This window comes from Streptopelia decaocto, assembly GCF_964273445.1.
Source record: "Streptopelia decaocto genome assembly, chromosome: 7".
Lineage (NCBI taxonomy): Eukaryota > Metazoa > Chordata > Aves > Columbiformes > Columbidae > Streptopelia > Streptopelia decaocto.
In genome coordinates this window covers 35,932,658-35,945,429 of record NC_138661.1, presented here as the reverse complement: position 1 = coordinate 35,945,429, position 12,772 = coordinate 35,932,658, and the positions used below count along the sequence as shown (strand labels likewise).

At 45.7% G+C, this 12,772-nt stretch overlaps 1 protein-coding gene across 3 annotated transcripts in view; it reads right to left on the bottom strand.

Moving 5' to 3' along the window:
* TMEM229B (transmembrane protein 229B) overlaps positions 1-6,711 on the bottom strand; it is a 30,530-nt gene extending 23,819 nt beyond the window's left edge. The window contains exon 1 of one of the 3 annotated variants that reach the window (XM_082058722.1): positions 6,572-6,711. The gene's annotated coding sequence lies outside the window, so the exon portion shown is untranslated. Of the gene's footprint in view, positions 1-4,896; positions 4,917-5,984; positions 6,086-6,571 lie in introns of those variants that run through there. The other 2 variants (XM_082058723.1, XM_082058724.1) reach the window with 2 other exon arrangements.
* Between the last annotated feature and the right edge of the window lie 6,061 nt (positions 6,712-12,772).

Genomic DNA, 12,772 nt, shown 5'->3' with positions numbered 1-12,772 from the left:
AATGTTGCCAAGCTCTGGTCCAAAGTGTAGCAAATCTTAATCATTGTCATGACATTGCCCAGTCCTTGTTTCTCAAATAAGGATCTCAAACTGTGAAAACTACATTTCTCCCATCAGAATGTGACACTTTCTCGTCTTCTATGTCCAACAGGTAGATCGGAGAAAAAAACAACAACAACAACAAAAAACCCACCCTAAAACACCCTAACCACATAATGGCAGCGTACCCCACCTTGAAAGTGGAGCACTAACCATTATTGCAGCTCTTGGAGCTCATACGATGAAAATCAGAGGTGAATCAGAACATGTGCATACATTACATTTTTAGAAATCAACGTTCTCTGCTTATTGATCTGATCTTTGAAAAACTAATTTTATTCTAGCTAATCTGTGAATAAAGAATTACACGTTAAGTTGCCTTTATAGTGAGCAGTAATACCTCGTAATACAATCACCAACCTGAGGTATTGTTTCCAAAAGGATATAATTACCCAGCAGGAGTACTTGGATTCTTGAAGTTGACTTTTTGCACATCCACAGGTTTTATGCCAACAATATCATATAGCATAATATAATATATAATGTCTACTTTCTATATGCACCCGGGTCTTTCACTGCAGAAAATGGGAATGCCCAGGGCACTCCTGACACAACACTAGCCTCTGTCAGCTGAAGTGACCAAAGCTGATGTTTTGGAAACTCAGTATCTCATCTCCATTGTAAAGTATTAACCTGCAAAGGAAAATGGAAAGCAACAACAGCCAAGCTCTACATTGCTAAGGAATCATGACATTACCTTCACAGCAGCTTCTCTCTTTCTGGTAGACATTAGAGCATTTTTATAAACTGTGCCCTACATCCTGTGCCTCTCATGCAAGCCCACTTCCAACTAAAAGCTTAATTGCAAGATCTGCCTTGGGAAGAACTGCTGGATCAAAATAAACCAAATCACATTGTATCTATCATGCCACTAGGGGAAACTATATACACATCTTGAAAACACCAGAAATCACAAAAAAGAAATAACTTTTCCTCTAGAACTTACTGGAAGCATCCTTACCATAAACTTCTGCTGCCACAACACACAAAGAAAATAAAGGGGCCCAAGTGAGCCCCGCGGATTAAACAAGCCCAGCTTTGCTAAGCTGGATAGCAGCAAACAGCCACATATACCACTATTACCAGGCACTATCTGCCGTAAGCAGCGAGGAACCACTCTACCTAGAGCTCTGTATAGACACAGCCCCAGCCCAGATTTCCCAGCACAGATTACCCTGGTGGAGCTGAATAAGCTTGACTGTCTTCACGGTGAAAAACCACAAAACAGACTCCCCATCCCCAGAAGGCACTTAGCAGTACACACTGCACTATGCCACAGCTACCCATGCTAAAGAGAGAGCTTCCTCCTCCAGAAAAACTTCATCACCTCCTTCACGCTCCCAGCAGAGTCAAGGAGAGCAGGACAGAAAGGTGCTTTGCAGAAGTCTTTCATACAGGCTACCTTCAGTACATGGCGCACCTGAAAGCAAAGATCCAGCACGGAAGGTGTCAAACAGCAGCTTCGCCACTCTACGATATCAACACTTATCTAACAACTACTAATGCTTGGATCTTATGCAATGAAAGCAAGACAGCACGCATTTGTGACAGGGAAGATTCCCTCCATCGTCTAATCCAGCTTTGACAGAAGCCTGTGAGGGCGGGGGAGTTTTTAAATAAGGTTGTGGCTAACCTCTCTGCACTAACACTAATAAAAATCCAGAACAAAAGAAAGGGTAACATAAAATGTTTCTCTCTTTTACACAATGATTAGACACCTCTGACTTAGCAACTCATAGGTATTCTCATTCAGATATGCCTACAAACAGATCTCTAAAGCAGTCTAGCTTTTATTTAGCCCCTAATGACATGTTAAAGAGCAGTGTGCACCTGCAAATACATGTCTTTTACACTTGTTTTAGCTGAACTGGGAGGTGCATGGACTCTGGCTTGCACTAGACATTATTTGGTGTATCATTTACAGCCAGGAATGTAGTGCTCTGACTAACCAGAAAGAGCACGTTGTTCCTGGTTGGCACAGATGTTGGTAATCTGTTCCTGCAGAGCCAAAGCCTTTGCCCAGTCTGGCTTTCATTCAGGACTCTTTCTGGTTGCCTGCACAACCACCTCACCTAGGAGCTCAGAAACCATCCGGATACTCCTGCCTCATGTACCAACGCAGAAATGCAAAAAGCAGACCAGTTTATTTCAGATGTACAAGGCAAATCAGTCCTCTGTTTCCTCACCCAGTCTGTACTGAGCCTGCGGAGCTAAGAGCAAACGTCACAGTCAGGCAACAAAGTCACCAGAGAATCCTAAAATACATACAGGAAGCAGATCTGAGAAGTAAAAAGGGATCATTTACAAACCCATACCAAGCAAGCCACAAGCAGATAACGATGTCGGAAAACATCAGCTACCTAGACGATCAATCTTCTTTGAGAAGCAGTAAGGAGAATATCATACTTCACCTTTCACAAAAGGCAGACGTAATTTTGAAAGAGAACTCCAACTTGTATTGCTCAACTTCATTTCTTTCACTCCAGACCCAGCCCAGGAACACCTTTGTTGGACACTGCTTCATATGCAGCTATACATGAACACACAAGACAGAAGGGACCACGTAGGTGTTTGCTCAGGTGCCATCTCCCCATCTGCAGGATATGGCTCTGGCACCTGGAAGCCTACCAAGGTACTGCAGCTGCCTATGGAGGTGAGCAGTGCTTCCCACAAAAGGAAGGTGAGGAGTGGGAACAAAGGCTTTTCCTGCCTCCTGCCGGCAAACAATTTAAGTAATTGACCCATTTCCTACAGAATAATTAGCCCTAGGGAATGAAGCACTGCAGCCCTTTAATTAGTCGAGTTGTTACCTCTGGTCTTACTATGTAATAGGAGGCTGCCAGAGACTGAAAAAAGAAACAAAACAAAACAACGCAACAACTTAATTTCATTTTCTTAAACATGGCATTTATTAAAGCCAATCCAGAAACGAAGAATCATAAGGTACAATGGCAGTAATAAAACTTCCCATTACCTCTATGATTTAATCATCAGAACAAGCAGGTCTCCTTCATGCCACTACCCTTTAAGCCTCCTCAATATATCAGGCTTCTCTTTTTTGAGAACCTTTTCAGGATACTTTCCTTTCATCTTCCACAAGGAAAAACATCTTTATGTCAGAAAGTTTAAGAACAGAAAGGACTCTTTGCCTAAAACCTAGTAAAATCTCCTGCACTTCACAGTTTATTAAAATTTCACGCTGTTTCTTGCAACAGAGCTCAGTAACTTGGATAAAGGCAGAAGTCCTTTTAGTTTAAGGAGATTAGATTTTCATACTATGAGCAAAGTGCACAAGAAAACACGCCACAGTCAGGGTGGCAACTCCAAAACTGGCAAAGGACTGTTCAAACGAGCATCACACAGACACTTAGTGACTGATCCCATGCAGCAGAGGAAAGACAAAACCTACAAAGTCTAGTCCCAGACTCTGTGTTAAGTACAGTTCTGAGGGTACAAACAAGACTTGCCATCAAAGCATGTGATGACAGCAAAAAGATGGGCTTTATGCCCCAGTAAGAGTCGTTTCTCCCTCTTCCCCACTGACCCCAGACCCCTTCCTTCCCAGCATGCTCAGTCACCGATTGTGGCTCATTTCTAATGCTTCAGAGGAATGCAAAAACAATAAACATCTGGCTAATTACATCATGAGAGGAAATAGCATTCCTGGACACAATGCAGTGACTGCTGGCAGCCCTGAAGCATGTGAGCCAAGTACAATCATTGTCTTAACCAAATGGACAGGTATTACAAGCACATTTAGGACATGGCAAAATAACTCCTCCTCTGCAGTGCTGTTGATGTATGGGAATAAGTAGATCCACAAATTGCAAGGCCAAGGGGATCCCTACATCTTCACTCCTTGGGACTTCTCCAAGATGCTGAATTAAGAGTATAGATTGTAAAAAGTTATCTCAATTTAAAGACTCCAAATGGTGCCGAGTCCACCAACATCTTCCTGTCTTACACTCCAACTCAGGAACCTGCATGTCCCTTCAAGGTTAAATTTACCTTTACTGCTCCACAACACATCATGTTATGACACTGTCAGCAAAACCACAGAGTCCCCACTACCAAGTATCATTTCCACGTGTCTGCAGAAATCTAGGTTACTCTCAACCCACACATCAATAAGCTATCCACAACTCTCGTTTTAGCCCCCCTTGCCCACTTCCATAAACCGCTATGGGATCTTGCCACAAGAACGTCAAGATTTGACCTCTCCCAATGAAGCAACTCATTTTCTGCCTCCACCATCACCGCACAGTGGAGTGGGAACAGCAATAGCAACCAAGGCCATGGAGGTGCTGCCAGAGCCTCAGCGGGGAGATGCTGGCAGTCGGAAGCAGTTACTACCCCAACACCTGCTTGCCCCTCCATTTCCCTTTCACCAGACCATGCTACTTCCCTTTTCAATTTGCCTGTGATCAGAGGATCTAAAAATGCTCCTCAGACTTCGAATAAGCTGCCTGTAACACTTCTGCTGACCTTTGTTTAGGAAGCTGCTATAGCTACTAGATAAACCAAATGACTTAGAGTTAACTCTCGTGTTTCAATTTCACATCTACCTGTGAAACATCACCTTTCTGTACCTCACCTTCCCCTTCTACAAACGGGTACACCCGTGTTCTTCAGTGAGAGCCTCAACACAGAACTATGAAATTTGCACACATATGCACAAAAGCTTCTCAAGGAGAAAATACCTACTTTCAAATTTAAGTGAACAATCTTAATTTATTCACAGTAGCAAGCTTTGCTGTCACTGCACAAACTGACAACCCTGCATGGAAGAGGTCATACCTTCTCACTGGGATTCAGGACGTGCCACAGGCATCAGAGTGTCTTACAGACTTCCTACGGGGTTCTCCTCAGTGCTGGCTGCAAAGTGGCTACAGGCATTAACAGCTCTATGTCAGTGAGCCTTCCTTTTCTGTTTCCCAATAATTTTATGGTAATTTTTCTTTGCATGACTCCCTGTTTACCACCAACCAGTAGCTAGCCCCATCTCTGATGCCGTACATATATTAATGCATTTGTGTTCCTGTAAACCACAGAACAGAGCTCTTCGGGCAATCTGTTCTTCTTGCACATCCCCAACACACGCAGTTCTGGCAGTCACAGAGCTGTTACCACCTCGCCTGCAAAATAATCCAGCTTCTGCAAGGACTCCTTTTCCTCAGAATTAAAGGGGAAACAGGGCAAACCTGTCAAATAAGCGATGTTGCAGAACAATAGTAAATATTTCATCTGATAAAGAGTTTTACTGCTCCTGCTACATAATTAGGAGTCATGACAAGTTTGCACTTCCCCCATAGCTTTGGGCTAGCAATGCCAAATGCTCTTTAGGAAGTCCCAGCTAACATTCCAACTGGAGATGAGAGGGGCAGGGCAGCATCCCTGCTCCTAAGCATCCTAGAGACAATTTTCAAAACCCCAGTGCAGAGGATGGGGGACAAAAGTAATCAGATTTTCAATTGCGCCAAAATTCAGCTATTCTGAATGTTTTTCCATACCAAAAACGGAAAACAGCAAGCATATTGAGACTAATTTAAAATTTAAAAACTCCCAAACCAAAACAAAAATCTCTCATTTTCAGCTGATTGTACCATATGGGTCCCTGACCTCCTGGCGTTACAACCATGTGTAATTCACAAGGTTGCAGAAAAGTCACTGAAAGGATGGCAGCCAGCCCTCATCTCCCAATTCCGCCCTGCAAACGCCGGGCTGCTTCACATCAATTTCTCATGCCCTGGAATAAAGTTTTACTTAAATTAATACCAAAAAAAGTCTCAAAACACTTCGTTTCTGTCAAAAAGGGGCACTTCAAAGTGAAAAGCCGTTCCAGTTCCAACAACTCTCCCACCCTGCTCCCCCAGAGCTCCGAGTACCTCCCAGCAGGGCCGAGGGCTCCCGAGCAAGATCCCCGCGACACCTCCCGCGCCGCCGGCCCGGCGATCGCTCCGACGGGCAGCGCGGGCAGCGGGGGGCGGCGCGGGCGGCGCCCTGGAGGCCTCCACTCCCTCAGGCCGCACCGCCCGGCCCCGCTGCCCGGGAGGGGGCGACACGCCGGGCCCCCGCCGCGCCTGCCCGGGGCCCCCCGCAGGGCCCGCCAGCGGGCGGGGAAGCTGGCGCTCCGCCGCCCTCGCACCGCCGCCCGCCTTTGTCTAGCTCAGGCCGGCGCCCGCCCGCCTTCCCTGCGCGACGCCCGCCCGGCGGGAAGCGCGGCCGCAGCCCGGCGGAGGCGGCACGGCCCTCCCGCCGCCAGAAACCGAAACAAACGGCGCCGGGCGCCGGCCCCCGCTTTCCGCCCCGGGCAGCGCATCCCTCGCCGCCGCTCGCAGCGCGGAGGCCGCCCCGGGCGCCGCGCAGCGAGCGGCGGGGAGGGCGTGGGGGCGGCGGCGGGCCGCGGGCAGGTGCCGGTGCCGCTGCTCGGTCCCCCCCACCTTCCCGGCCGCTCCGCGGCTCATCGCCTCACCGGGGTCCATGGGTGCCCTGCGGCCGGCGGCGGCGGGAGGTGAAGTGTGCCACTGACACTCGCCCGCGGTATGGATGCGGGTGCAATCTGCACATGCTCGCTTCCGACAGCCGGCCTGCCCCGCCACCTTCCCTTAACTCTTTCCCTACTGCCCCGCATTGCCTCCCCAGCGACGGGGCGGCGGCGGCTCGGCCCCCGCCAGCCCCCTCCGCGGGGCGCCGGCTCCGCGCCCTCCCGCGGCGGTGCAGCCGCTCTGCCCGGCCCGCAGCCGGACGGGCCGGCCGAGGGGGTCCCCCCGAGGCCTGCCGGGATCCGCGGCGAGGAGAGACCCGAAACCTGGCGGAGGCATGGCCCCACTCCCCCGAGAATCGCACCCTGGCGGTGTGTGCTCAGGTGTGTGGCAGGAACACCAGCTGAAAAAGCTTCCTCAGAGCAGGCAGTGGCTTGCCCTGGCTGGGTACGAGATGGGGCAACGCATCTTGGCTGGTGCACCCACGGTACAGGTTCTTCATACTTACTCTTCTGAAGAAATCCGTAGCAAAAATAAATAAAAACCCCAAGCAGCTAAGGGGTACAACTCCCATGTGCCTGTTGTTGAATCTGGACGCGGACAGGACATCCCTGCAGTGCAGGAAATCAAACACAGCTAGCAAAGGAAATATTTTTCTGCAGCTTCACTGTTAAACTAGTGAAACATAATCTACAAGAACTGTTTTCCCGCACAGAAGTATCTCTTCAGATTAAAAAAATTGCCTGAGGAAGAGGAATAAGAAAATAAATTTAAAGAATAGTTAGTAAAATAAATTAAAATGCTTTCTGTTGCTCCATTAACTCTTCAGCAACATGAGAACACAGGAAAAAAACATGCCTTTCTCTAAGATTAGAAATCAGGAGATGGCAATCCTGAACCAGAGTTCACAAGCAAACAAATAACCCCTCTGTACCTCTGGCTTCCCTCTAAAAAAAGGAGGTAACAGCAGCTCTCTGCAGTGACGATTAACTAGCTAATGCCTCTGAAGCGCCTTAAAGTCTTCAGAGTGAAGTGAGGGAGGTTTTTAGTTTTGTTGCTTTACAGAGAGAGAAATCAAAGTATTGTGGGGTAAAATGGTAACCCCAAGTGACACAAACGCAGACATAGCAGTTGATCCTGAGCCCAGAGAGCTGTCTTTAAGCAACATCCCACCTTTCCTTGTGAGCTACCAGCTTTGGGCTCTTCTCTGGTCTTCCCGGGCCTCTGATGCAGTCCACATTTTCTTTCTCACAGCCACTAGGTTTTCTGGTCTCTCCTGCCTTCTGTAGTACCAGAAATGATGAGCTAATGTTTTTAGCAGAATAAGGATGTTTTCATGACCTCTGTTTAATGACACAGCATTTCTGATATCAATAATAAATGGTCTCAACGATGAGGCAACATCCGATCTGTGCAGGCCCTGAGGCCATTATAACAAAGGATTCTCAAGATGTCTGGCTGCAATGACTCTTTCAAAGGCAGGTATTCTCTTGAGAGGCTGCTCCTTCAGCCCCAAAACTGCAGGGCCAGCAGATGATGCACACTCAAAAAAAGCCGCAGCTTCGCATAGCTCTGGGTAACCCCGGCATGCCCGGGTTACTGGCTGGTGTTCCTGTCAGCCTTCACCCGGGGAGCTCTGTGTACAAACCGCTGTGGCTGCTCCGAGGATGCCACAATGCAGCAAACCAGACTGTCACTGAGTCACCTGATTGCACAATCTCACTGCCAGAGCTGGAGTGTCAGAAAGATGGAGCATTTTAAAGGGGAAATAGAGAATAATGCACAGCTAGTCCTACCTCAGCAAACAAGCTGTGCAAACTAAGACAGCACTGCATGTGCTGCTGACCTCAAGCTGGATGAAAAAAATGAATTTGTTTTATATATATCTTTCAAAAGAGCTGAGAAGGAAAATGCTAAGATAGCTAAGGTGTCTGGTGTTCTTTAAGAAGTATCTTTAAAATACCATATTGGATTAGGCAGCTGCAGAGGACAGCAGCCTGATGCAGTGCTTATGCATTTATTGTGAAACAGCATCCTTTAGATACTACTGAGTGTTAGACATATAGTCAAGAGAGAGTGTGAGAGAGATCATTTCACAGTATGAAACAGCATGAACGTTTCACAGCATGAGAAGAGAGAATGCCTTACAAGGAGCAGAGGAAAGGTCAGAAAGAAAGGAAGAAGACAGCTAAGAGATACTCACCTACCAGGAGAAATCAACAGCCAGAGAGGGACCGGAAAAAATGAGAAGCACATGTAGAGAATACATAAATCTGTGTTCTCCTGTCTAATCACAGCAAGCAGAGAGACGAAGGAGGTGATGAGGGGAAAGGAGAGGGCTCCCAGAATGAGAAGGGAGGAAGGACAAGGCAAGGAGGCAGGGGTGAGGGGAACGAAGGCAAATGCTGTGCTGAGGGGACAGGCAGGAGAGAGGAATGTCAAGTCAAGCACCTGGTGGTGGTGCTGTACACCTGAGAGCTTGTTCAAGTCTCCCCAGCTGCACAAGCTGGTCCAGAAAAGCTGTTTTTTTCTTTGTAGATCCTTGTTTCTTTCAGCTTAAGCTAGTAATGGAAGAGAAAAAAACCAAACAACAAACAATGGAGTTGAGATTATAAGATGGTAAAAGTGGGAGTAGGGTGAACCTAGGGGATAAAGGAAAGAGGATTCCTAGAAATGTCTTTTTGTTCACTGGGAGACCTGAGCTCTCCAAGGCCTGGTGCCTGAAGGAAGCACTGTTCAGAGCATCCAGGCTCCTACGCAGGAAGCTGGCTCTGAGATGAAAAGAGTTTGCCGTGACCTAAGTATGCTCTACCCCCTCTGCAGCCACTTGTAAACAGACACAGGAGATGCAGCTGATCTTATTAGCGATCTCATAATCCTGTCATGAGTCCCTTGCCTTTATCTGGAAAAACACTGATCATATGTAACACCTGATCTTGTTCCTCTATATGTGTGCACAGAAGCAGCTCAGATGTCTCTGCACCACCCTGCCTGGTTCTGGAAGGATTTATTCGAGTGCAGCATCACACCTAACTGTATGGAAACATCTTGGAAAGTAGCATAATCATATTTGCTTGCTACTATACTCTTGTATCTGGGCACACTAAGGAGTGCAGTGCAGCAATACCCAAGCTAGTTCCTCACTCATTCATATTGTTGCTGGCAGAGCTTATTCCTTCACTGTAATTTGTGTTTTATTTATTGCACAATTGTTACAGTGAAAAAAAGAATTACTTATTTCTTCAGTAACTCATTTAATGTGGTCATTACACTGGTCTCTGAATGCGTCACAAATATTGCTGCCAGTGTAGTTATTCCCAGTGAGGTGAGATGTCACTGTAGATGAAGGTTTGAAGCTCAGACATGTTACTGTTAAAAGGAATCATGAATTTGAGATTTGTAGCATCTCTTTTTCCCCAGAGAGTTTAGTTTTATATAGCTCCTTAAAATTACATTCCAGTTGTGCATGTTCATTGCTTCTGGAAATCCAGCTCCAGTCTACAAAAAGGAGCACCTGGAAAATCAGGAACCTCTATTAGTCTTACCAGGTTAGTCCAAGTGACTTGTCTGACCTTGCTTAGGAACTAATGAGGAATGGGATCCGGCATTCTGGATCAGGGTTTAATCATGTTGCTCATTAAATCACCCTTACACTAATTTCCTGCCTCACTGACTACACTCTAATGGGTTCTGCAATAAAAGGAATACGAATCTCACTTTATAACACTCCCCATTCTCTACCCAGCCCTGGTTCCATCTGACGCCAGCCAGCCAGTACATTGAAGGAAACACGTATCATGGAACACTTCATCACAATTGTTTAAAACTCTCAGGCTGAAAACAGGGTTTTTCCTCTCCTTGGGGAGGTTTGGCTTTTTCTCTCCCATTTGGCTGAAGATGTCCTGCAACTGGGAATTGTGAATTCCTTCTCTCTGGGTATACAGAATACAGAGGAGATGCTCTGCCTTTATTTAATAAATGCTTCACAGAGGTACATCTAAAACACGGACTTCTCTGTCAAGAAATTGCAGAACAAATACCAGTCTTGAAGCTTACAAAGAAATTAAAGAAGGAACTTTTTTTTGCCTGCTTTGTCTCTTTTTCTTTTTGATGAGGGTTGAAAATGTACAAGCCATGGATTTTCATTGCATTCATTCTTTTGGTGGGTTTATTGAAGAAACTGTGAAGGAAATTTTCAAATGTGATTCCTTCAAAGTGGAGGAGCCTCCCAGGCCTGATGGGTTCCTCTCTTCTTTATTTTGCTTGTGGCAGGGGCTCTCCCCCATCCCTGTAGGCTCTATAGAAATACATTTGGGTTCTTTTTATGGCTACAGACATTAATGCTATAGTCATCACTCCTGACAAAGTGCTTAATTCACAAAGGGTCTGAGGCAGGACTTCAGTCCACCCAGGTCCTTAATGTATCTCTGCCCAAAACTGAAGCCATATAAACATTTGTTCATTTATCTGTGCATGTGCCAGTGTCTGCTAGTAAGGTGCTGTCCTTGGGATCATCCTCAGAATGTTAAAGGCTGAGCAGCAATCCACAAGGAATCCTGAGCTGTTTTTGAAAACTCTGGCCTCTCTTTCTGGAATTGCTGAAATCATTCCCTTACTCAGAGCATATTCTTTCCCCTAGATATAAATTGTAATAGTAAAGTTTGTGTATCTTTGCTCTATCTGCTTTCCTTCAAGACATTTTTCTGTAATAGATATCTGCCATACCTTATGATTTGGTGAGAGCTTGGCTCTGAAACTAAGCACAGCAGATAGGAAATTTTTATCCCTAAGAGATGCTATAGATGTGCCATGCAACAAAGCATTTCTTAGTCTCACAAAGTAGCCTGTTTAGGAAAGCCCTGTCCAGGGGTGTTCCCATTCAAGGTATCCGTGAGAATGAATGTTAGCAAGACATTTTCACAGAGACTGTCAAAGCTTTTGAGTTTCCTCTGGGATGTTGTTCAGGGGTCATCTCTTTGGACTGACAGATAAATTGCTCAGCAGAGCACTAGTATCCTTCACTACCTCCTTTGCCTTCATGTGGGTTAGACACCAGACAGGTCCTTCGGAACAGAGCAGGCTGAGACTGCCTATAGAACAAGCAACAGGCAAGATTTACCAGAGGCATGACTGAGATCTGGCTAAGTAAGCCTGTATTTGCTTGAGTTTTGAATAAAAATAAATAAAATAATCTGTCATGGGACTCTGGATTCACAGGCAGAAGTAAAGTAAATACCATATATGTGGAATTTACGGAGCCTGAAGGGTTTGGGGGCAACTCTGTTTTCTGGGGGCTTTGCCAAGTTGAACAAAATGCAAACATTGTTTTGTGGAAGGGTGGGTAACTATACAAACCTGGATATGTGCAGTCCAACTTGATCTAATAATGTATTTTTCTGAGAAGTGTTGCCCATTAAAAATGGCGGGAGATTGGAGCGTTGTTCACAGACATGCTCCAGGCCTTCTCAATGCCTTCAAATTCACATCTCTGTTTTTCTGTTTGCCTATCTGTAAATGAGGGAACACATCTTTTTTTTGCTAGAAGGCTTTGAGACACAGCAGTAGAAAGCAGGATAAGCAAAGAGGTGTTATATTTGTAGAGCTTCTAGAATGCCAAACAACCCAATACCAGCACTCCACTGACGCACCTTGTAACTCTGAGCTAGCTAAGAAACTGAGACAGAGAAGAGAGAAGGCACATGATTCACCTGAAATGCTTTTTAACATCAGTACCAGAGATGGGATAATTATAATAAATAATTCTGTTTCATGTAGTGTCTCTGGTATATATTATACTGCAAAATATAATTGAGAGGCTAAATATTTCTGGAGCTATAGTTTTTGTTTATACAACACGTATGAATGCAAAGTGCTCTGAACAACAGTAAAATGACAAGTGTCTGCTCCAAGTCACTTACAATACAATTCTCAAACATTAGTCAAGTAGTGATAATAAATCAGGGAGAGGAGGGGAATGGATGAGGAGAAACGATGGAAAAGACAAGGGTTACATTATACAAAAAGATAAATGAAAAAGGTTGTCAGCAATTAAACAGTATGAATGAAATTGAAAAAGTGTTCCTCTGAGATTCGAAATTCTGTGAAAAGTGGATGAGTCAAAGGAATACACAGAAGTGATTCAGAGCTAAAAATCATGGTTTGACTCCCTGCTTCCGTGTATCAAATATTCA